Source organism: Capra hircus, chromosome 6 (genome assembly GCF_001704415.2).
Source record: "Capra hircus breed San Clemente chromosome 6, ASM170441v1, whole genome shotgun sequence".
Lineage (NCBI taxonomy): Eukaryota > Metazoa > Chordata > Mammalia > Artiodactyla > Bovidae > Capra > Capra hircus.
The window spans coordinates 104,361,296-104,386,806 of NC_030813.1; the positions used below are offsets into that span (position 1 = coordinate 104,361,296).

At 41.4% G+C, this 25,511-nt stretch overlaps 1 protein-coding gene and 1 non-coding gene across 2 annotated transcripts in view; both read right to left on the bottom strand.

Moving 5' to 3' along the window:
• Positions 1 to 25,511, bottom strand: part of STK32B (serine/threonine kinase 32B) — a 361,674-nt gene that overhangs the window by 303,216 nt on the left and 32,947 nt on the right. The gene's annotated exons all lie outside the window — the stretch shown is intronic.
• Positions 18,726 to 18,797, bottom strand: TRNAA-UGC. The gene has a single exon. It is a non-coding gene; the product is annotated as a tRNA-Ala (tRNA).

The window sequence follows — 25,511 nt, forward strand, 5'->3', positions numbered from 1 at the left end:
GATCACAACAAACTGTAGGAAATTCTTAAAGAGATGGGAATACCAGACCACCTTACTTGCCTCATGAGAAACCTGTATGCAGGTCAAGAAACAACAGTTAGAACCAGACATGGAAGAACAGACTGCTTCAAAATTGAGAAAGGAGTATGTCAAGGCCGTACATTGTCACCTTGCTTATTTAACCTATATGCAGAGTACATCATGAGAAATGCCAGGCTGGATGAAGCAAAAGCCAGAATCAAGACTGCCAGAACAAATGTCAGTAACATCAGTTATGCAGACGATACCATTCTTAAGGCAGAAAGTGAAGGGGAACTAAAGAGTCTCTTGATGAAAGTGAAAGAGGAGAGTGAAAAAGCTGGCTTAAAACTCAACATTCAAAAAATTGAGATCACGGCATCCAGCCCCATCACTTCACGGCAAATAGATGGGTCAACAATGGAAACAGTGACATAATTTATTTTTTATTATGTTATTTTATTTTCCTGGTCTCCAAAATCACTGCAGATGGTGACTGCAGCCATGAAATTAAAAGACACTTACTCCTTGGAAGAAAAGCTATGACAAACCTAGACAGCATATGAAAAAGCAGAGACATCACTTTGCCAACAAGGCTATGGTTTTTCCAATAGTCATGTACGGATGTGAGAGTTGGACCACAAAGAAGGCTGAGCACTGAAGAACTGATGCTTTTGAACTGTGATGTTGGAGAAGACATTTGAGAGTCCCTTGGACTGTAAGGAGATCCAACCAGTCAATCCTAAAGGAAATCAATCCTGAATATTCATTGGAAGGACTGATGCTGAAGCTGAAGCTCCTATACTTTGGCCACCTGATGCATAGAGCAGATTCATTAGAAAAGACCCTGATGCTGGGAAGGATTGAAAGCAGCAGAAGAAGGGGACAACAGATGAGACAGTGGGATGGCATCACCAACTCAAATGGACATGAGTTTGAGCACGCTCCGGGAGATGGTGAAGGACTCGCAGAGTCGGACAGAACTGAGCAACTGAACAACAACAAAATTAATGGGACTCTGGAAAAGTAGTGCAGTCCTGGGAAGAAAGGTGACTTTATTACCAATATCTGTTGAATGAATGAACACAGGCCTTCTGCTTGACGGCTGGGATCTTAATCACTGGGTAACACTGAACAAGACGTATCACAGAAACTGAAATGTTCTTACAAGGGGCATTTGCTGAAAAAGCAGGCCCCTCAATGTAAATCTACAGCAATTTCCAGAAGACAGGAATTTTCAGTTGCAGTTTTATCATTACACAGCCTGTTATTCAGACCCAGAGGGTAGAACTGCAAATTAAAGAAATGCTTTGTATTAAAAAAAAAAGTCTTTCTGAAGACTAAGTCATTATTGTCTGTAATTGGGGTACAAGATGGGATAAAATTTCCATTCTATCAGAGATTATGATAAAGGAATCATTTCTATCGTTCCATTCTTGAGGAAAAAAAAAATGGAGTTTCCAATGAACCTTCATATCAATAATGATCTTAATTATCCATCCCCTTTCTGTGAGCCAAATGCCTCTTCTTTCGGCATAAACAAAAGAGGTAATTTTAGTTTTTCTTTTCTTGTGTTTTTTTTCCCCAATCTCCTTCTTTTCTCTCTTCCTCCCTCCCTCCCCCCGCCCCCCGCCCCACCTCTCTTTCAGAAAAACAACTGCAGGACAGAAATTCCTGAATCAATGTTCCAGATCTCCTGCTGCAGAACAGTGCAGACCCTCCTGGGAAGTCACATGCCGTGTCCCCAGTCTTTCTGCAATGACAGCAGCTCCGGGTTGAAAGAAATCTTGTCCTCCGGCATCAATGCTCCTCCAAGGCCATCTCGCTGGTCAGTGGCCATCTTCTCCCAGTTTCAGCACCTCCTGTGGCCATGACAGCTGTCCATCCGCCTCTCCAGAGAATGCTCACGACGACCGAGGAATACGGAGCATGTGATCAAGAATTCGGGGGTCACTGACTATGCTGACTTTGTCCTATTGCCTTGGGCAGTAACTCCCTCTCTCTGCACCTCACATCATGTGTTACTGCTGGAAGCCCTCTGATTTCCACTTGGCCTATTCTGTGTGGGTTTTTTTTTAAGTATTTATTTGTTTATTTGGCTGCACTGGGTCTTAGTTGTGGCATGTGGGATCTAGTTCCTGAGCAGGGATGGAACCCGGGCCCCCTGCATCGGGAGCACAGTCTTAACCACGGCACCGCCAGGGAAGTCCCTGGTGTTTTTTTAAGAATTGAATTAGACACTCACTTTTAAAACTTGAGTAGTTCATATAACAATCCAGATTTCCAGCCTCTTTAGAAAGGCAACAATCTGGCCACCACCCCGGCCCAGGTTCCTGCAGGGAACACTATGCTGGAGTTGGGTGGTGGCTGCCCACTCTGGCTGGGACCCTCCCCTCCTGAAAACCCAGGAGCCAGAAAGCTGGAGGGTGAGTGCTGCTCCCTGGGGGCAACAGAGCTGGGGACCACAACATACACACCTCCGTGTTTCTGGGCCATTCTCTGCATGTTCTCCCAACCAACTCTGCCCATTGAAATTCTACCCATCCCTCAAGGCTAAGTTCAAAGACCACCTTCTCCCAAAAGCTTCTTTCCATGCCCCCGCTCCCCAATCTGAAGAAGTCCCCTCCTCTTACTTCCTCTAATTCCTAGACTCAACCTTGCCATGTCCCTTTTCAGATCCTTCCTTTTAGTCCACTAGGCTGTGAACACACACACACACACACACACACACACACACACACACACACACACAGACTGTAAACTTCTTGAGGATAGAGGCCCTAATTCATCTGTATTCCATAATTTAGCACAATCTCTGGTGAGCAGAATAACGTACCTCGTCCTCAAAGATGTCCATGTTTTAATCACTGGAGCCTGCAAATGTTATATTACATGGTGAAAAAAAGGGATTAAGAGAGCAGACCGAACTGAGGTGGCTAATCAGATGACCTGTAGATGGGGAGATTTTCCTGGATTATCCACATGGGCCCAATATTATCACGAAGACCCTTAAAAATTGAAGAGGGAAGCAGAGAAGTCAGAGTGATGTGCTGTGAGAAGGCTTCAGCTGGCCATCGCTGGCTTGGAAGACAGAAGGATGCCACGAGCCAAGGAATGAAGGCAACCCACAAAAGCCAGAAAAGGCAAGGAATAGATTCTCCCCTATGAGCCTCTGAAAGGTAGTAGTCCTGCTGATACCTTGATCAGTTCAGTCACTCAGTCATGTCCAACTCTTTGAGACCCCAAGGACTGCAGCACACCAGGTTTCCCTGTCCATCACCAACTTCTGGAGCTTATTCAAACTTATGTCCATTGAGTCAGTGATGCCATCCAACCATCTCATCCTCTGTCATCCCCTTCTCCTCCTGCCTTCAATCCTTCCCAGCATCAGGGTCTTTTCAAATGAGTCAGTTCTTCGCATCAGGTAGCCAAAGTATTGGAGTTTCAGCTTCAACATCAGTCCTTCCAGAGAAATCCCAGGGCTGATCTCCTTCAGAATGGATTGGTTGGATCTCCTTGCAGTCCAAGGGACTCTCAAGAGTTTTCTCCAACACCAAAGTTCAAAAGCATCAATTCTTCTGTGCTCAGCTTTCTTTATAGTCCAACTCTCACATCCATACATGACTACTGGGAAAACCATAGCCTTGACTAGATGGACCTTTGTTGGCAAAGTAATGTCACTGCTTTTTAACAAGCTGTCTAGGTTGGTCATAACTTTTCTTTCAAGGAATAAGCATCTTTTAATTTCATGGCTGCAGTCACCATCTGCAGTGATTTTGGAGCCCAAAAAATAAAGCCTGTCACTGTTTCCACTGTTTTACTGACCCACTAAAACCCATTCCAGATTCCCGACCTCCAGGGCTGTAGGAGAATTGTATTCTTTTAAGCCACTGGTGATGGCAATTTGTTAGGGCAAAAATAGGAACCTAATACACCCTCTTTTCATACAGTTGGTGCTCAATATATGTCTGTAGATACTGAATCTGACAGCATCTTCTTTCTCCGCATCCCAGAATCACCTCAGGACAAGGATGCATCATCTCTCACAGTTGAGTCACCAGGGCACACAATGAACCCCTAACGAGAAACCAGCTTGGAAAAGACAGAAGACGGGAAGAGCACAGGGCTTCGGCTTTAGCAGATGAAGGCTGGAATCCTGGTCCTCTACTCAGTAGGTATAGCAACCAGAAGTTCTTTCACTCTGATAAGTCTCAGTCCCCTCGCCCGTGAAACAGAGATAACAGTACCTCCTTCCAGAATTACTGGGATAAAAGAACTGGTACACAGATGAGATTTGAAATGTCTAGAACATACATACTCATATGTGCCACAAACTCATAAACTCTTAGGATGGTATTTCAACCCACTCTGCTGCTGACACTGGGTTTTGTAACCTAGGAAAGAGCTCTGGTTCTCAGCCAAGAGATACTTGGGAGGTGAGTTGGCCCCGGGGTGTACTTGTTCCTTGGGTCCTTCTGTTACATGAATAAAACATATAGACCTTAACACTCCATTTCCTCCCCTGCACTACTGTGAAGATAACAACTCTCTGCTTTAAGTCACTGACTTTAACGCTCATTTTTCATCCATCTTCATACCACACCCTTTGCATGACAACTTTCTGGCATCTTCCTTCAAGAGATGGAGTTTATTTCCCCAGTCACTGCATCTAGGCTGGCTTGGAGATTTGATTTAGCCAAATAAATGTGACGGGATGATGGTGGGCCAGTTCCAAACTTAGGTCACAAGAGGCCTTGCACAAGTATGCCCTTTCTCTTGTGTCCCTGCCACCATCTATGGACAAGTGCAAACCAACAAGTTGGCAGATGACAGGTCACGTGGAACAGAGATGACCCCATCCAAGGCCATCCTAGACCAGCCAATGCCTGGCTGACCCAATAGCTGATTGCAGACAGCTCAGTGAACCCAGCCGAGATGAGCTGAGCCCCATGCAGGTCAGCGGAAGTGCCCAGCTGACTTGCAGACTCATAAACAATGATAAGAGCTTATTGTTTTAAACCACTCTGTTTAAGGTAGTTTGCTATGCAGCAATTTAGCCGACTGATACATATCCCCTTGTTACTCACTAGTGTTTATAGAGACCTATGAATCACATATCCAGGTGACCAATGGGTGAGAGATGAGGGTGCTATTTGAGTATTAACCTTTACATCCTTTAGAAACTGTGAAAATGATTCCTCTGAACAGACAGATCAGTTATGCAAGTCAGAGACGAAGATTGACACGTCACTTCATGAAGAGTCCCAGCTCTAGGATCTTCCCTTTGGCTCCGCTTCTGTGCCTGACGTCTAGAACAGCAATGATAACTCAGGACTGGCAAGAAGAGGGGATGCTTGGCAAGACTCTAACAGTCTGCTGAGCAGCAGGCAAGGACTGTCTTCGCTGGTGTGCAGAGATTCCTACTGAAACAGCAAGATCTGGAATCTAGGGTTTCCTATTCTAACATCCTGCTGACATAACTCCCCATTTGTGGAATCTACACGATACCATCCGACTCCTCCGAATAGTATTTTTTACATCAATAGAAAAATAATCCCAAAAGTCAAATGAAACCACAAAACACCATGAACAACCAAATCAATCTTAAAGAAAGAAAGACAAAGTTGGAGGCATCATACTTCCTGTTTTTAAGAAGGACAAAGTTGGAGGCATCATACTTCCTGTTTTTAAAATATATTAAAGTGTTAGTTGCTCAGTCATGTCCAACTCTTTGCAACCCCATGGACTGTAGCCCGCCAGGCTCCTTTGTCCATGGGATTCTCCAGGCAAGAGTACTGGAGTGTGTTGCCATTTCCTTCCCCAGGGGATCTCTCTGACCCAGGGATCAAACCTGGGTCTCCTGCATTGCAGGAAGATTCTTTACCAACTGAGCCATGAGGGAATATCAAAATACAGTAATCAAAATATATTTTACTGGCATATAGACAGATATATAGACCGATGGAACATAATAGAGAAAGCAGAAATAAATCCACACATACGGTCATCTGATCTTTGATTAGAGAGCCAAGAATACACAATGGGAAAAAGATAGTCTCTTCAATAAACAGTGTTGAGAAAACTAGATATCTATATGAAATGGAACAGAACTGGACACTGATCTCACATCATACACAAAAATCAAAATGGAATAATGACACAAATATGACTTTTTATGTCTTTAATTCATACACTGTAAAACTTCTAGAAGAAAACATAGAAAAGCTGCTGGACATTGATCTTGGCAATGACATTTGGGGTGTGACACCAAAAGCACAAGCAACAAAAATAAAAGTAAACAAGTGGGAGTACATCAAAATAAAAAGCTTCTGCACAGAAAAGGAAACAACAGAGTAAAAATAAACTTACAGAATGGGAGAAAATATTTCAAGGCATATGTCTGATAGGGGATTAATTTCCAAAGTATACAGAACTCCTACAACTAAAGAAAACTAATTTATAAAACTAATAACCCCATTTTAAAAATGGACTAAGAATTTGAAGGGCTTCCCTGGTGCCTCAGTAGGTAAAGAATCTACCTGCAATGCGGGAGACCTGCGTTCCGTAAAGCTGAAGTTCCAATACTTGGCCACCTGATGCAAAGAGCTGACTCATTAGGAAAGATCCTGATGGTGGGAAAGATTGAAGGCAGGAGGAGAAGGGGATGACAGAGGAGGAGATGGTTGAATGGCATCACCAACTCAATGAACATGAGTTTGAGCAAACTCTGGGAAATGGTGAAGGACAGGGACGCCTGGTGTGCTGCAGTCCATGGGGTCGCAAAGAGTCAAACACGACTGAGCGACTGAACTACAACAACAAGAATTTGAATAGACATTTCTCCAGAGAAGACATAACAAATAGCCAACAGGTATAAGAAAAAGACAAGCAACATCAGTAAGCATCAGGGAGAGGAAAATCAAAACCACAACAAGATATCATCTTACAACTGTTGGGATGGCTAGGATAAAACAGCACAAAACAGACAACCATTATTGGCAAGGATGTAGAGAAATCACAATTCTTGCACACTGTTGGTGGTAACATAAAATGGTGTAGCTGCCATGGAAAACAATAAGAAGTTTCCTCAAAATATTACAAATAAAATCACCACGTGACTCAACAATCCCACTTCTGGCTATTTATCTTAAAAAGAAAAAAAAAAAGGAAATCAGGCTCAAAGAGGTATTAGCACATCTGTGTTCATCACAGCACTATTCACAATGGCCAGGCTGCGGTAACAACCTAAATTGTTCACTGACAGATGAATGGATAAAGAAGATGTGGTATACAGTTACAGTGGAATACTACTCAGCCTGAAAAAGGAAGGGAATTTGTATTATGTGACAACATGCATGAACCCTGAGGACATTATGTTAAGTGAAATAAGCCAATCACAGAATGCTCAATATTGCATGATTCTACTTATAAGATATCTAAAATAGTCAAATTCATAAAATGAGTGGAATTGTGGTTGACCAGGGCAGAGGGTAGAGAGAATGAGGAGTTGGTAATCTGTGGGCATAAAGTCTCAGTAAAGTAAGACAAGCTCTAGAGACCTGCTGTGCAGCATTGCACCTACAGTCAACAGCATTTGTTAAGGTAGATCTCATGTTAAGTATCCACATAACAATCAAATTAAATACATACACACATACATACATATGTTCCCTGGTTAGTATAACAATAGTTTTCATGTTCCCTTTTCCTGCCTGCAATAAAAGTATCATGGGCAAGGAAGCTAGTTTGATTAAATGAATGAGACTTCCTATACATAAAACACAGCCAGGACAAGAAGAAACAAGGTCTTAAGAACTGGAATAACAGGCGCAAATCTCTGCTCTGTCACTTACAAGCTGGGTAAGTTCCTTATTTTTTTAGCTTCAATTTCATCTTCTCCAGAGTGGAAATAAAAACACTTACCTCCTAAGCTCACTGTGATGGTTGAGTGACTTTCCACATGGAATGCGCTTGGCACTTGGCAGGAGCTCAATAAATGTTAGTCCTTTCCCTATTTACAAATCCTGGTTGCTATGAGTGTTAATATTTGCTCTTATTTTTCTGCCCACAGGCAATCATCTAAGCACAGAAGTACCTATCTCCAAAAGGGACTGAGGTTTTTGAACATGGGCTGACTTACACATACTTCATGCTCCCCCTTCCCATAATCTCAGGTAAACCTCAGGGTATTCCCAAATGGATTCTGTAGTTGCCATAGACTCCAAGTATCTAAAAGCTACCAAACAATAAACTGCTTCTGAGGCTTACCGCCTGATAAAAGGCACTCCTCAAGTTCAAAGTGAAGTTTAAAAAAACAAAAACAAAAACAGCCCCTCCGACAGATCCAAGGTGAGATGAGGGAGTCTAATTGAGCAGGACGTGTGCTGTGACTGCGTGAATGTTTTATCTTTGTTGTCAAAAAGCCATCTGGAGTGAAGGAAACCTGGAGATCAATGTTCTTGGATTACGTGGTCACTCGCAACAGTGGGTGTGCAGAAATGCTGATTGCCCGCTGGCTCCTCCAGCATCACAAGCAGCTAACCATGCTGAGACAGAAGCGGATGTTTTATTATTCTTTTTAATAGGAAAGTACAAAAATTCTAAAGTGCTAAGACAGTACTCTCTTTATCCCTCACACCAGCTGTCTGAAAATTCTAAAAAGATATTTTGGTGTAGACCCAAATTTGTAGCTCTTTTAGGAGTATTCTTAAGGCATATTAAACAATTCTTTACTACGTTAAAGCACATGCCTGTTGTAGAAAATATTTTCCTGCTTAGAAAACGTAGGAAAGTAGTGGGAATACAATGAAAATCACTTGTAATTTTACCACCTAGTGAATTATAATTCCCAGCAGTAATTTTTTCAGCTCATATTTGCAAGCTGCTTTTTCACTTAAGTTTTAAACATCTCCCATCAAAATTACCAACAAACGTTAACTTTGTGAGACTGGTAACATTTCATCATATTATACCCACTAATTAGTTAGCCATTCTATGAAAACTGAACACTGAAATTATACGTGTTCTCCATGAATTATGCTACCACAAAGATTTCTAATTGCACAACTGAAGGGGCACGTGAGCACTTACATCTCTTTTAAGAACCAGCATTTTCCCAGAATCAAATACAGGGCCTGGAACAATGCATATTGTTTTAATGAATGAATCCTGTTATATTTTTAGAATGTAATTTCTATTGATATTTCTTAAAGCCATATTTACAGCCCTAAGTCACTATCCAAACCCCAGCCTAGCATCTGAGGTTGGTCTGATCTCTTTCCAGAGTGCCTGGGCCACCTCTGCCTGGACCCCAACCACACCACTGGTACGCCCTCCGACTGTCCCCTCTTAATGAAAATCTCTCCAGCACTCATTCTTACAGCTGTCTTCTTCTAAGCAAAGATGGTCACTGTCCACACAAGAACCTGCCCCCTCGGTACTGTGAGACAACCTCGGTCTCACCTGCCTCCTCAAGGCGGCGCCAGAGTCCTGTTCCTCTCTGCACTCCTGGTACCCAGCTCAGGGCTGGCAGCTACTCGCGTGTGTCTGCAGTAAAAGCAGGCTGGGATGAATTAATTAATTGCACGACTTGACCTAAGATTGCACTATTGATTCTGAAATAACCAGGGGCAGAAAATAAGTACATGGTTTTCGCTGACATTTTTCCTTTGCTCTTGCTGTACTAATCAAAATTCACCAGAGAAATAAAACCTATAGGCCTTCCATCTATTTTGTTGCTTTTCAATCGCTAAGTCGTGTCCAGACTCTTTGTGACCCCATGGACTGCAGCACACCAGGCTTCCCTGCCCTCCACTATCTCCCGGAGTTGGCTCACAGTGAGAATCCCAACCACTACAACTAGAGCAGCCCCCACTCAGCGCAATGAGAGAAAAGCTCACACAGCACCGAAGACCCAGGGCAAACAAAAGTAAATACGTAAATAAACTCCAGAAAGATTCAGTCCTTCCAATGAACATTCAGAGTTGACTTCCTTTAGAACTGACTGGTTTGATCTCCTTGCTGTCCAAGGGACTCTCAAGAATCTTCTATCCATAACTATACAATTTATTATAAGATACTAGTTCATGAAGTGATGGAGACTGTCTTACAATCTGCCGAGTATAAGCTGGGGACCCAGGAAGACCTTACCAGTGGAAGGCCTGAGAGCTAATGGCATGGATTCCAGCCTATGTCTGAAGGCACGATAACCTAGAACCTTATGGGCTGGAGAAGACTGATGTCTCACTGTAGCACAAAGGGCAAATCCTCCCTACCACCATCATTTTATTCCATTCAGGCCCTCAGTGGATTGGATGCTGCCCACCACCTGGGGAGAGCAGTGTGTTTTACTCAAGTCTACTGACTCAAATGCTGATCTCATCTGGAAACTCTGACAGTGACCCCTACAGACAAATATTTACCCTGAGATCTGCTCATCCTGTGATCCTGTCAAGTTGCCATGAAATTAACTGCCACATTTGCTTTATTATTTTTTACAATATTTTTATTGAGATATATAGTTTACATACCACAAATGCACCATTTAAGTGTACTTACAATATTGTAAAACCATTTGCTGTGGTTCAGCCCCTCGGTCCTATCCACATGTGATGAGTGCAATTGTGCGGTAGTTCGCACATTCTTTGGCATTGCTCTTCTTTAAGGTTGGAATGAAAACTGACCTTTTCCAGGCCTGTGGCCACTGCTGAGTTTTCCAGATTTGCTGGCATAATGAGTACAACACTTTCACAGCATCATCTTTTAGGATTTGAAACAGCTCAGCTGCAATTCCATCACCTCTACTAACTGTTCGCAGTGATGCTTCCTAAGGTATATTTGACTTCACATTTCAAGATGTCTAGCTCTAGGTGAGTGATCACACCACTGTGGTTATCCCGGCCATTAATCTTCTCTGTATAGGTCTCCTGTGTGTTCTTGCCACCTCTTCTTAATATCGTCTGCTTCTGTTAAGTCCATACCATTTCTGTCCTTTATTGTACTCATCTTAGAATGAAATGTTCCCTTGGTATCTCTAATTTTCTTGAAGAAATCTCTAGTCTTTCCCATTCTACTGCTTTCCTCTATTTTTTACATTGTTCACTTAGAAAAGTTGTATCTCTCCTTGCTATTCTTCAGAACTCTGCTTTCATATGGGTATATCTTTCCTTTTCTTCTTTGCCTTTTGCTTCTCTTCTTTTCTCAGCTACTTGTAAGGCCTCCTCAGGCAACTATTTTTCCTTTTTGCATTTATTTTTCTTGGGGATGGTTCTGATCACCGCCTCCTGTACAATGTTATGAACCTCCATCTATAGTTCTTCAGGCACTCTGTCTATCAAATTTAATCCCTTGAATCTATTTGTCATTTCCACTGCAACATTGTAAGGGATTTGATTTAGGTTGTACTTGAATTGCTTAGTGGTTTTCCCTACTTTTGTCAATTTAAGTGTGAATTTTGCAATAAGGAGTTCATGACCAGAACCACAGTCAGTTCAAGGTCTTGTATTCCCACTTGGAGAATCCCATGGAGAGAGGAGCCTGGCAAGCTACAGTCCATACAGTCTCAGAGAGTCAGACATGGCTGAAGCGACAGAGCACGCACGTATGCACCATTTTACACTCCCACCAGAAGGTATGAAATTTCCAATTCTCCAGTTCCTGCCAACATTTACTGTTTTGCATTAAAAAAAATTATTGCTATATCCATCCTAATGAGTATGAAATACTATCTCACTGCGGTCTTGATTTACATTTCTCTAATAATTAAGATGATTTTGAGCATCTTTTCATTTTGCTTTATTTACCATCTGTATGTCTTCTTTGGAGAAATTCTATTCAAATTCTTTGTCCATTTTTCAGTTGAGCTGTCTCTTTAGTTTTGAATTGTTAAAGATTTCTTTACATATTCTGTATACTAGATTCTCATCAAACATATGATTTGTCTAGTTCATTGAAATGCTCTAATTGGCTGGCATGCAGTTGTTCACAGCATTGCCCTTAATCATTTTTCTTTCTGTAAGGTCAACACTAATGTCTTCACTTTCATTCCCAGTTTTAGTCATTTGAATCTTCCCTCTCTCTCTTTCTTTCTCTCTTTCTTTCTTGTCAGTCTAGCCGAAGTCTTGATCACTGCACTTTATTGATTATTTGTCCTTTGCAAAGAACAAATCTTTTGTTTTCTTGACTTTATCTACTATTTTTCTATTCTCTATTTTCTTTATTTCCATTGTGTTTGCTTGTGTTCAGTTTGTTACTTTATCTAACTTCTTAAGGGCTTCCCAGATAGCTCCGTTGGTAAAGAATCTGCCTGCAATGCTTCTTAAAGTCAAAGGTTAGGCTATTAATTTGGGATTTTTCTTCTTTTTCTAATGTTCGGTTCAGTTCAGCTGCTCAGTCGTGTCCAATTCTTTATAACCCCATGGACTGCAGCACACCAGGCTTCCCTGTCCATCACCAACTCCCAGAGTTTACTCAAACTCATGTCCATTGAGTTGGTGATGCCATCTAACCATCTCATCCTCTGTCATCCCCTTCTTCTCCTGCCTTCAATCTTTCCCAGGATCAGGTTCTTCTCAAATGAGTCAGTTCTTCGCATCAGGTGGCCAAAGCATTGGAGTTTCAGCTTCAACATCAGTCCTTCCAATGAATATTCAGGACTGATTTCCTATAGGATTGACTGGTTGGATCTCCTCACAGTCCAAAGGACTCTCAAGTCTTCTCAAACACCACAGTTCAAAAGCATCAATTCGTCAGTGCTCAGCATTCTTTATAGTTCAACTCTCACATCCATACATGACCACTGGAAAAACCATAGCTTTGACTAGACGGACCTTTGTTGACAAAGTAAGGTCTCTGTTTTTTAATATGGTATCTAGGTTGGTCATAACTTTCCTTCCAAGGAGTAAGTGTCTTTTAATTTCATGGCTGCAGTCATCATCTTCAGTGATTTTGGAATCCAAAAAAAATAAAGTCAGCCACTGTTTCCACTTTTTCCCCATCTATTTGCCATTAAGTGATGGGGCCAGATGCCATGATCTTAGTTTTCTGAATGTTGAATTTTAAGCCAACTTTTTCCTCTCCTCTTTCACTTTCATCAAGAGGCTCCTTAGTTCTTCACTTTCTGCTGTAAAGGTGCTGTCATCTGCATATCTGAGGTTATTGATATTTCTCCTGGCAATCTTGATTCCAGCCTGTGTTTCATCCAGCCCAGCATTTCACATGATGTACTCTGCATGTAAGTTAAATAAGCAGGATGACAATATACAGCCTTGAAGTACTCCTTTCCCTATTTGGAACCAGTCTGTTGTTCCATGTCCAGTTGTAACTGTAGACGTATATTATAAATCTCCCTCTGAGCATAGTTTTAAGTTCATCCCATAAGTTTTGGTACAGTGTGCTATCATTTTCATTCATCGCAAACTACTCTCTTTTTTTTTTTACAGGTTTTTATTTTAGTTAGCAATGTGTTGCATAAGTTTCATATATTTGTGAACTTTCCAAATTTTCCTTACTGAGTTCTAATTTTATTCTGCTGTGGTCACAGAGCATATTTTATACGACTTAAATATTTTTACTAATCTTATTTATTATTTTTGGCTGTGCTGGGCCTTTGCTGCTGCACGGGCTTTTCTCCAAGTGTAGTGAGTGGAGGCTACTCTCGAGCTGCAGTGTGCAGGTTTCCCATTGTGACGGCCCCTCTTACTCTGAGCACAGGCTCTAGGGCACGTGGGCTTCAGTAGTCGCAGCTCATGGACTCAGCAGTTGCGCTCCTGGGCTCTAGAGCTTAAGCTCAATAGTGTGGCTCCCAGGCTTAGCTGCTCCACGGCATGCGGGATCTTCCCAGACCAGAGATCAGAACCATGCCTCCTGCACTAGAAGGCAGACTCTTTACTACTGAGCCACCAGGGAAGCCATGACTTGAATGTTTTTAAGTTTACTGAGATTTGTCTTACATCCAAATATATAGTCTATCCTGGAAAACTGTTCCATAGTGCATGAGAAAAATATGCATTCTGCTACTGTTGGTTGAGAGCTCTGTGATAAAGAATCTGTCCATATATATGGAATTTAGAAAGATGGTAACGATAACCCTGTATGTGAGACAGCAAAAGAGACACAGATGTATAGAACAGTCTTTGGGACTCTGTGGGAGAGGGCGAGGGTGGGATGATTTGGGAGAATGGCATTGAAACATGTATATCATCACATGTGAAACGAATCACCAGTCCAGGTTCGATGTAGGATACAGGATGCTTGGGGCTGGTGCACTGGGATGACCCAGAGGGATGGGATGGGCAGGGAGGTGGGGGTGGGTTCAGGATGGGGAACACATGTACACCCATGGTGGATTCATGTTGATGTATGGCAAAACTAATACAATGTTGTAAAGTAATTAGCCTCCAATTAAAATAAATAAATTTATATTTTAAAAAATAATTAAAAAAACAGAATCTGCCTGCCAATACAGAAGACATGGGTTCGATCCCTGGATCAAGAAGATCCCCTGGAGAAGGAAATGGCAACCTACTTCAGTATTCTTGCCTGGGAAATCCCATGGACAGAGGAGCCTGTGGGCAATAGACTGCAGAGGCAATGGGGGTGCAGAGGAGTCAAACCAGACTTAGCAACCAAACAACAAATTGTTGAGTGAGAAGTTTTCTGTGTGTCTGTTCGGTGTAGCTGTTTTATAGTGCTCTTCAAACCTTCAGTTTACTTTTGATCTTCTGCACAGTTGTTCTCCACTGTGGAGCTCCAAAGCTAGTGGAGGTGATGGAATTCCAGCTGAGTTATTTCAAACCCTAAAAGGTGATGCTGTGAAAGGGCTGCATTCAATATGCCAGCAAATTTGGAAAAGTCAGCCTTCACCACAGGACTGGAAAAGGTCAGTTTTTATTCCAATTGCAACAAAGGGCAATGCCAAAGAATGTTCAAACTACCACACAATTCAGAAAACTAAGATCATGGCATCCGGTCCCATCACTTCATGACAGATAGATGGGGACACAGTGGAAACAGTGGCTGACTTTATTTTTCGGGGCTCCAAAATCACTGCAGATGGTGACTGCTGCTATGAAATTAGCAGAACTTACTCCTTGGAAGGAAAGTTATGACCAACCTAGGCAGCCCAGAGACATTACTTTGCCAACAAAGGTCCATCTTGTCAAGGCTATGGTTTTTCCAGCAGTCATGTATGGATGTGAAAGTTGGACTATAAAGAAAGCTGAGCACCAAAGAATTAATGCTTTTGAACTGTGGTGTTGGAGAAGACTCTTGAGAGTCCCTTGGACTGCAAGGAGATCCAACCAGTCCATCCTAAAGGAGATCAGTCCTGGGTGTTCATTGGAAGGACTGATGTTGAAGCTGAAACTCTAATACTTTGGCCACCTATTGTGAAGAGCTGATTCATTGGAAAAGACACTGATGCTGGGAAAGATTGAGGGCAGGAGGAGAAGGGGACAACAGAGGATGAGATGGTTGAATGGCATCATCGACTCGATGGACATGGGTTTGGGTCAACTCTGGGAGTCCAGGGAGTCCTGGCGTGATGGACAGGGAGGCCTGACATGCTGCGGTTCATGGGGTTGCAAAAAGTCGGACATGACTGAGCGACTGAACTGAACTGAACCACACAATTGCACTCATTTCACATGCTAGCAAAGTAATGCTCAAAATTCTCCAAACTGGGCTTCAACACTATGTGAACGAAGAACTTCCAGATGTGCAAGATGGATTTATAAAGGCAGAGGACCAGAGATCACATTGCCAACATCTGCTGGATCATCAAAAAAGCAAGAGAGTTCCAGAAAAACATCTACTTCTGCTTCACTGGCTATGTTAAAGTCTTTGACTGTGTGGATCACAACAAACTGCGGAAAATTCTTTAAGAGATGGGAATACCAGATCACCTTACCTGCCTCTTGAGAAATCCGTATGCAGGTTAAGAAGCAACAGTTAGAACCAGACATGGAATAACAAACTGGTTCCAAATTGGGTAAGGAGTACATCAAGCCTATATATTGTCACCATGCTTAGTTAACTTATATGCAGAGGATATCATGCAAAATGTGGTTGGATGAAGCACAAGCCAGAATCAAGATTGCCAGGAGAAATACCAATAACCTCACACGTGCAGATAACACCACCTTTATGGCAGAAAGTGAAGAAGAACTGAAGAGCCTCTTGAGGAAAGTGAAAAAGCTGGCTTAAAACTCAACATTCAAAAACTAAGATCATGGCATCCAGTTCCATCATTCACGGCAAGTAGATGGGACAACAATGGAAACAGTTAGAGACTTTATTTTCTTGGGCTTCAAAATCACTGCAGATGGTAACTGCAGCCATGAAATTAAAAGATGCTTGCTCCTTGGGAGAAAAGCTATGACTAATGTAGACAGCATATTAAAAAGCAGAGACATTACTTTGTCAGCAAAGGTCTGTCTAATCAAAGCCATGGATTTTCCAGTAGACATGGACGGATGTGAAAGTTGGACCATAAAGAAGGCAGGGCGCCGAAGAACTGATGTTTTTGAACTGTGGTGCTGGAGAACACTCTTGAGAGTCCCTCGGACTGCAAGGAGATAAAACCAGTCAGTCCTAATGGAAATTAATTCTGAGTATTCACTGGAAGGACTGATGCTGAAGGTGAAGCTCCAGTACTTTGGCCACCTGAGGTGAAACGCCAACTCAATGGAAAAGACACTGATGCTGGGAAAGATTGAGGGCAGGAGGAGAAGGGGATGACAGAGGATGAGATGGTTGGATGGCATCACCGACTCAATCGACATGAATTTGAGTAAGCTCTGGGAGTTGGTGATAGACAGGGAAACCTGGCACGCTGCAGTCCATGGGGTCACAAAGAGTCAGACACAACTGAGTGACTGAATGACAAGAGTCGTTCTACCCATTATTGATAGTCAAGTATCTGAGTCTCTAGCTATTCTTGCTCAGTGTCTATTTCTCCCCTAAGCTATGCCAGTTTTTGCTTCATGTATCCTGGGCTTCTCTTTTAGATGAATGTGCGTTACATCTTATTGATGGATGGACCCTTTTACTTTCAACCTATTTGTGTTTGGGATTTAAAGTAGATCGTTAGTAGGCAGCAGATAGTTGGATCATATTGTTTGTCCACTCTGCCAATATCTGCCTTTTAGGTGAAGAGTTTAATCTATTTCTCTCTTTCTCTTTCTGTCTCTGTGTGTGAGTGTGTGTGTGTTCAGTCACGTCTGACTCTCTGCAAGCCCCTGGACAGGTTCTGTCCATGGGATTCTCCAGGCAAGAATACTGAAGTGAAGGGGATCTTCCCCACCCAGGGACTGAACCTGCATCTCCTGCATTGTAGGCATTCTTTACTACTAGCCTCACCTGGAAAGCCCCATGCATTTCAACTAAATATAATTACTGACAATGTAGAACTTACTTCTACCATTTTGATATTTGTTTTCTATGTTTCTTATATCTGTTTTATTCCTCAGATCCTTCATTACTGCCTTGTTTTTGTTAAGGAGGTTTTCTAGTGCACCTTATTCAATTTCCTGATCATTTCTTTTCCTATATAATTTTCAGTTATTTTCTTAGTGGTTGCCCAGGGTGCTGTAACTGACAATTTATAAGAATCTAGTTTAGATTAATACCAATTAATTTCAAATATAGAAAATCTTATCTCACATGTATCTCCATTCACCACCTTTATGTTGTTATTGCCACAAATCAGCTTTTAAACATTGTGCATCCATCAACAAAGATTTATAACTGCTTTACAAACTCATCTTTTAGCACAGATAGAATGGTAGCTCAGACAGTAAATAATCTGCCTGCAATGCAGGAGACCCAGGTTTGATTCCTGGATTGGGAAGATGCCCTGGAGGAGGGCATGAAAACCCACTCCAGCATTCTTGCCTGGAGAAGCCCATGGACAAAGCAGCCTGGCAGGCTGCAGTCCATGAGAGTGCACAGAGTCGGACACAACTGAACGACTGTCACAGACAGAACAGAAAGAGTTAAAAACAAAAATACACTTATACTGTCCTCTGTATTTACGTGTTGCTACCTTTGCTAGTGTTCTTTATTTCTTCACGTGGGTCTCAGTTACTATCCTGTGTCCTTTCATTCCACCCTGAATGACTCCCTTTAGCATCTCCTGCAGAGTGGGTCTGCTAGTAACAAACCATCTCAACTTTTGCTTCTCTGGGAATGTCTTACTGTCTCCTTCATTTTTAAGGGTATTTTTGGTGGGATACACAATATTTAGTCAACTATCTATATATATATTTAGCACTTCGCGTATGTCTTTCACTTTGTGTATGTCTTCTGGCTTCCATGATTTCTGATGAGATGTTAATATTACTAATATTAACAAATGCTAATATTATTGAGGACCTCTTCCATGTGATCAGTAGCTTTTCTTTTTTAAAGATTCTCTTTATCTTTAACCTTTGACAGTTTAGCTTAGGTCTCTCTCTGAGTTTATCCCATTTGGTGTTTGTTGAGCATCTTGTAGGTGTAGTGTTAGCCGTACAGTGGTGCCCGACTCTGTGTGACCCCATGAACTGTAGCCCCCGAGGCTCCTCTGCCCGTGGAATTCTCCGGGCAAGAACACTGGAGTGGGTTGCCATGTCCTTCTCCAGAGGATCTTTCCAACCCACAGATCAAACCTGGGTCTCCTGCATTGCAGGCAGATTCTTTACCATTTAAGCTCCAGGGAAGATCAAACCTGGAGATGCCGGGGATTGAACCCAGGGCCTCATACATGCAAAGCAAGCGCTCTACCACTGAGCTACATCCTCTGTGTAGGTGTAGATTAACATTTTGATCAAATTCGGAACATTTTTGGCCATTATATCTTCAAATACTCTTTCTGCCATTTTCGTCCCTTCCTCTCATTGACAGGCTCCCATCATATGTCTGTGTTGGTATATCTAACGACATCCTAACAGGTCTCTGAGGCTTTATTTATTTTTCTTCATTCTTTTCTTTTTCTGTTCCTCAGAATGGATAATCTTAATTGACCTGTCTTCAAATTCACTGCATTTGTATCTGCCTAGTTAAATCTGATGCTGAGCCCCTATAGTTTAATTTTTCATTGTAGTTATTATACTTTTCAACTCCAAAGTTTGTATTTGGTTCCTTTTTATCATTTTTCCGCTTCATTGATATTCTACTTACTGAGATGTAGTTCTCATGCTTTCCATTAGTTCATTAAGTATAGTTTTCTTTAGCTCTTTGAACATATTTTAAATACCTGATCGAAAGTCTTCACCTAGAAATTCCAATCTCTTGGCTTCCCCAGGGACAGTCTGTATTATTTATTTTCCCATGCAACAACTATACATTCTTTTTTTTTTTAATCCTTGCAACTTTTTGTTGAAAACTGGACACTGGATATTACACTGTGTCAATCTTGAAAATCAGATTCTTTTCTTCCCCCATCTCAGGGTTTCCTGTAGTTGTTGCTTGTCTCATGACTTTTCTGAACTAATTCTGTAAACTGTGTATCATTTGTCATATGTATCCACTGAAGTCTCATTAGCTTTTTTATTATCCTTGTTCAGGTGCTATATCCAACACTTCACAATCCCATGGACTGCAGCACACCAAACTCCCCTGTCCTTCACTATCTCCTGGAGTTTGCTCAAATCCATGTCTACTGAGTGGGTAATGCCATCCAACCATCTCATCCTCTGTTGTCCCCTTCTCCTGCCTTCAATCTTTCCCAGCATCAGTATCTTTTCCAATAAGTCAGTTCTTTGCATCAGGTGGCCAAAGTATTGCAGTTTCAGCATCAGTCCCTCCAATGAATATTCAGGGTTGATTTCCTTTAGGATTGACTGGTTTTATCTCCTTGCAGTCCAAGGAACTCTCAAGGGTCTTCTCCAGCATCATAATTCAAAAGCATCAATTCTTCAGCACTCAGCCTTCTTTATGGTCCAACTCTCATATCCGTACATGACTGCTGGAAAAAACATAGCTTTAACTATACAGATCTTTGCCAGAAAAGTGATGTCTCTGCTTTTTAATACGCTTTCTAAGTTGGCCATAGTTTTTCTTACAAGAAACAAGTGTCTTTTAATTTCATGGCTGCAGTTACCATTTGCAGTGATTCTGGAGCCCAAGAAAAGAAAATCTGTCAGTTTCCACTTCTTCAGCTAACGGCCATAGATTTCCCTACACTTCTGTGCAGAAAAGAACCTTCCCTATGTTTCCAGAGGGGCTATGTGAGTGTGCTGGAGCACACTTTGAATGCTCAGCTATGAAGTAACAACACAGCGTTAGCCTTTACTTCCTGCTGGTACAGACCCTCAAGGTGAGCCAAAGGTGAGATCCTAGGGCTTTCACACGTTTTTCTTAAGCATGTTCACAGAGCTTCATGTGATACCCAGGAATATGATGAAACTACTCAAAGTCTTTATTACCCAAAGCATCTCATTCTCCAGCCTTTTCACCCATTATTCACTCCCACTGTTATCTGTTGTCTCATGCAGTGATCACTAAAACATTTGCCTGTAGGTAATTTTTATCAACAACCCCACAGACAGCAGTGGGACAGTTCCAAGTCAGGTGAAATAAAGATAAGCCTTTCCAGCCAGTCTTCTTCCAGAGAGACAATAGACCGATCTAATAAGGATTATTCTTTGTGAGTGAGGTCCAGGCTGTTCTCTCTTGTACGTGGAATATGAGCTGTTATTTTCAAGGCTGTTACTGGGATAGGAAGTGGGAAATAGGATGAAGGTGAGTTAAAATACTACAAAGCTTGCTATTCTTACTGAGATTCAGCTGTTTTTCTTGAAGAAGTGCTCCTTGGGTTTCCGTAAACCTTTGGTTAATTTCCAGAGTTTCGAAATGTTCTTTCTGACCATTTTTGCCAGTTTGTTGTTGTTGTTGTTGTTATTGTTGTTTTCCCAGAATTTCAGAGTTCCTTGCTCTGCCAGTGTCACTAATATCCTTTGATGTTTGTTTTGGACGTGACTAAGGGTGCTCTTGATTTTTACAATGTGTTCCCTTGGAGTTATCCTGAGCTACGTTTCCAATGTGCGTTCTCCAGAACACGAGTTCCATGGGGAGACAACTGGCGTGATGGTTCTGTGCTGAAATAAGTTTGTAATCCACATGTTGAAGTTACATGTATCTCCTTACCACAGGATTTCTCAGAATTCATAATTGCTACCCTAATGATGCTGTACACCTTCAAGGGGAATATACAGTATAAATAAAACAACAGCAGGTAACTTGTGGGCCAGAAAACTATGTTCAGTGCTTTTGTTTACCATCTCCTCTGATTCATACCACCAAAAAATATTATTCCTACTTTACAGGCAAGGAAACTGAGGTACATTAAGTTTAAGTAAATTATCCCAACTAGGAATTGCCAGAGTTGGGAATTTAATCAAAGTCATTTTATAGCCTTTGCCCTAAGTCAATACACCACACTGCAGGATTTCCTAACTTAATTTGGTCAGAGAAACATTTGTTCACAGAGAATCTTGGAAAACTAGCGTGTCTCAGAATACATTCTGTTAAATGCTAGGCTAAAACACACTTACCGACCGAGAAACCAGTTTGTGTTTTTCTCAACACTTTCTCTGTCATAAACCATGCCACAGACCCTGGCTACCACATTAAATATTGATTGAAGAATGGACCGTGGAGCCCGTCAACCTATAGGCCATCAACACATAGGAGCTTCTGAATTTCATGTGTCTCCTCGGGGGCAGGCGTGAAAGGTTACCATAACAAAACCAAAACCAGGAGATTCTATCCTGAGGCAGAAATTAGCAATATAATTTGAACTTATGAAGTCGTAGCAGAACTAAATCAACGGGTTCCACCTTAAAGATTTGTTTTTCTTCAATTCTTTACACGAGTTATTTTTTTCCAGCAAAGAAGGCAATTTGTTCTCAGCGTAGGAAAATTTGAAAAGAAACCCAAAATACGTAAAGGAACAGAAAATAAAAATCTTAATTTCTTCCACTCAGAAGTAATTTCTGTCAACGTAGCTCTTTCTAGCATTTTGAGGACCTTATTTTCTTTTCATCCTTGGACTCTTGCCATACATATAATTTTTATTACTATAATTATTTTTTTCATGCCATTAAAACTCTTCATAAACATCTTTATTTGCAAGCCTTCAAAACATTCCACTTCAGGGAGGGACCATAATTTACAGAATCTTTCCACTCATGTTGACTAGTTAGGTTGTTGCTCATCTTTCACTGTTTTAAATAATTCTGTGATAAACAGCTCTGGATGATCATAAAATGCTAAACTAGTCCATCCTAAAGGAAATCAACCCTGAATATTCATTGGAAGGACTGATGCTAAAGGTGAAGCTCCAATACTTTGGCCACCTGATGCAAAGAGCAAACTCAATGGAAAAGACCCTGATGCTGGGAAAGATTGAGGGCAGGAGGACAAGGGGACAACAGAGGATGAGATGGTTGGATGGCGTCACTGACTCGATGGACATGAGTTTGAGCAAACCCCAGGAGATAGTCAAGGACAAGGAAGCCTGATGGACTATAGTCCATGGGGTTGCAGAGTTGGATACAACTTGGCAACTGAACAAGAAAAATAATCTTACACACTGAGGTTGGTCCAGGTAGAAGTTACACAGTGAAATAACACGCACACAACCATGTCAACCAACAGGCTACCATCTCCAGCCACAGTGATGTGAAGAAAGGATAAACGTGACACAGTGAGAGATCAGTGGAAATGAATCCACAAATTTAGCAAAGAAAACTCTATCTGAAATATGAAACATCTAATAAAATCACAAGTTTTCAAAATAGAAGTTAGAGGGGCAGCTGTTACTGAGAAGCATGGTCTTACAGAAAGAAACAGACATGGAAAGTTCAAGAAACCAGGTGACAGAAATGGAGCAATCTGTAGCTAAGGAACCAAAATGGAGACTATTCCCTTCCTTCCGCTATTTAGATATGTGACGAACAGCCGCTGTTCTAATGATTATTCCTGTATGTAGTGGGCACTGGAGACGATTCTAGTCCTTAACCGTTGGAAACACTGGTGGTGCCCACAGCCACTCCCTGAGCACGTGCTGTGTGCCAATGTCGATACAAACGCCTGTACCTCCTCCACGTCATTTAGCCCTTACCCCAAAGCAAGTACCATTACGTGCAACTGACTAAAGTGGAAACTGAGGCTCAAAAGTTGGGTAGCCTGCCCCAGGTCCTCCAGCAACAAGTAACTGAACCAGAACTAAAAATAATCTCTGTCCAGGGTCTGTGACCTTCCACAGTACCATGTGGAAATTTGACAAATTCCCTCTTTGACAAATTCCATGAACAGAAATGGAAACATCTCAGAAAGCATTTGAAGTCAACAGAACACAGATTTCTAAATATATTTTGAAAGGAAATAAATATTAATTGAAGCTGAATTTTAGCCGTCTCAGGGACTCTCCAAGAGAAGTCTTCAAGGTGACAAAATGTTAGAGCTTTAGAACTACTCATAAACATTTTTTAACTTTGGGACATCCAGTCCAAGAAAATGATCTGAAAGGCAGAAAATGTGGTATGTAGTAGGATGTTCATCATAGCACAATTTTATAATAGCAAATAAAATGAAAGTAATACAAAGAGCCAATACTAAAGAAAATTAAGTAAGTTCTTTTAGTGCACTATTTTGAAATCACTAAAAATTTTATGTAAAAAAAATTATCATTACATGAAAAATACAAACAAATCATAATGAATAGTGGAAAAGTTGAATATAAAATTTTACTGCACAAGGAATACATTTGAAAAGTACTTATGCAGAGAGGGACAGAAAGTGCTCTAGCAAGTAAAGCAAAATTTAACACTGGTTTCCACCAAAAGTTAGGACCACAGTAGTGATTTCTGAACTCATTCTTAATTTTTGTCCTTTATCAGTTTTATGAGAAAATAAAACGAATAGGGATTCCAAGCAAATAAAGGCCAATGTACTCATTCATGCACATATTAGAGCTGCTATGACCTTCCCAGCATGCACTGATGCATGCTGGGATACAGCAGTGAATTATTAATAGAAAGTTAAAAACTCCCACCTAGGTATAGTTTAATCTTAGTGCAAATGCGAACAATTAAGACTGAAAAAATAAAATATAATAGCTAGATAGCAGTAAGGGCAAAGTGAAACATCAAGACGCATGGAAAGTTTAAAAAGAAAGATCAGAGAAGGCTTCACTGACAAAAAAAAAAAAAAAAAAAAAATTCGGAAAAGACCTAAGGGAAGCAAGAAGCCAGTTACTCATGTATCTGGGGAAACAGCATTTCAGGGAGCTGGCGCAGCAAGTGAAAAGGTCCTAAGGCTAGGCTGGAGTGTTAAAGGAACAGCAAGACAGCAAACGTGGCAGGAGCCGCCAGTAAGAGCCATGGGCCTGAGGCAGGGAAATGCAAGGGCCAGCAGGAAAGCGACGGGGAAGTAGAAGAAAAGATGATGTCCGAGAGGTAGCTGGGGGTCTGATCATGAAGGGCCTTGTAGAATTCGAATCTCTGGCTTTTTCGGTGACTGCAGTGGGAAGCCACAGAGGGCTCTGCGCACTGGGCTACTGTGATCTGAGTTGCAATGTAATGGGATGACCCTGGCTGCTGCCTTAAGATCTGGGTGCAGCTGCTACAAGGACGCAGAGAAGATGCCCAGACCGGCGGGGAGCAGAGAGCAGGAGGGCTTGCTGCAGGCAGTGAGGGGTGAGAGGTGGGAGAAAAGCACGACAGTCAAGGATGACTTGACCAAACTTGCGACCTGAAGAACAGATTATATAAAGAACAGATTATCCATGAGCCCCTGGCAGGAGCCATTCAGGGGGAAAAAAATCAAGATTTCAATTTTAGACACAGAGCTAACAACTATGTGTAAAATCTTCTACCTCACTAAGCAATAGCAATCCCAGTGTAAATAATGAGATTAAATGTTTGCCTTTTTAATTAGCAAAGATGTAAAATATGAGAACTTACCTTGTTGACTAGGATGCAGTAAGCCAAGCAGTGGCATACATTTTCTGAGAAATAATTTGGGGATAAAAATCAAGACTCCTTGCCATGTTCATAAATTTCACCCTACTAAAGTTTCCCTTCAGTTAATCTGTTCTAGGAAAAATAGCAAAAAGTACAAGCAAAGATTTATGTATGTAGTTACATTCTTATTTCTAAAAATGAAAAACTGGAAGGAGCCCAAACATCCAACAATAGAGATACAGCTAAAATACTATTATGTACTCAACCACACAACAGAATATTGCACAGCCATTAAAAATCTTCATAAATTGTTAAAACAAAGTTTTGAAAGGGAATGGCAATACATAATGTAATACAGTATAACATGCTGTAAAAAAATGAATACTAAGAAAAAGATTTGGCAAGGAATTATTAAAGCATCACAGTTGCCCCTGGGTGCTGACAACATTTGTTTCTGCTAATTGCAGTTTTTTCAAAGCATTTTAATTTTAACATTATGAAGAAAAACAATTTTATTTTTGTTGGAGATGGCTATTCTACTCTCAC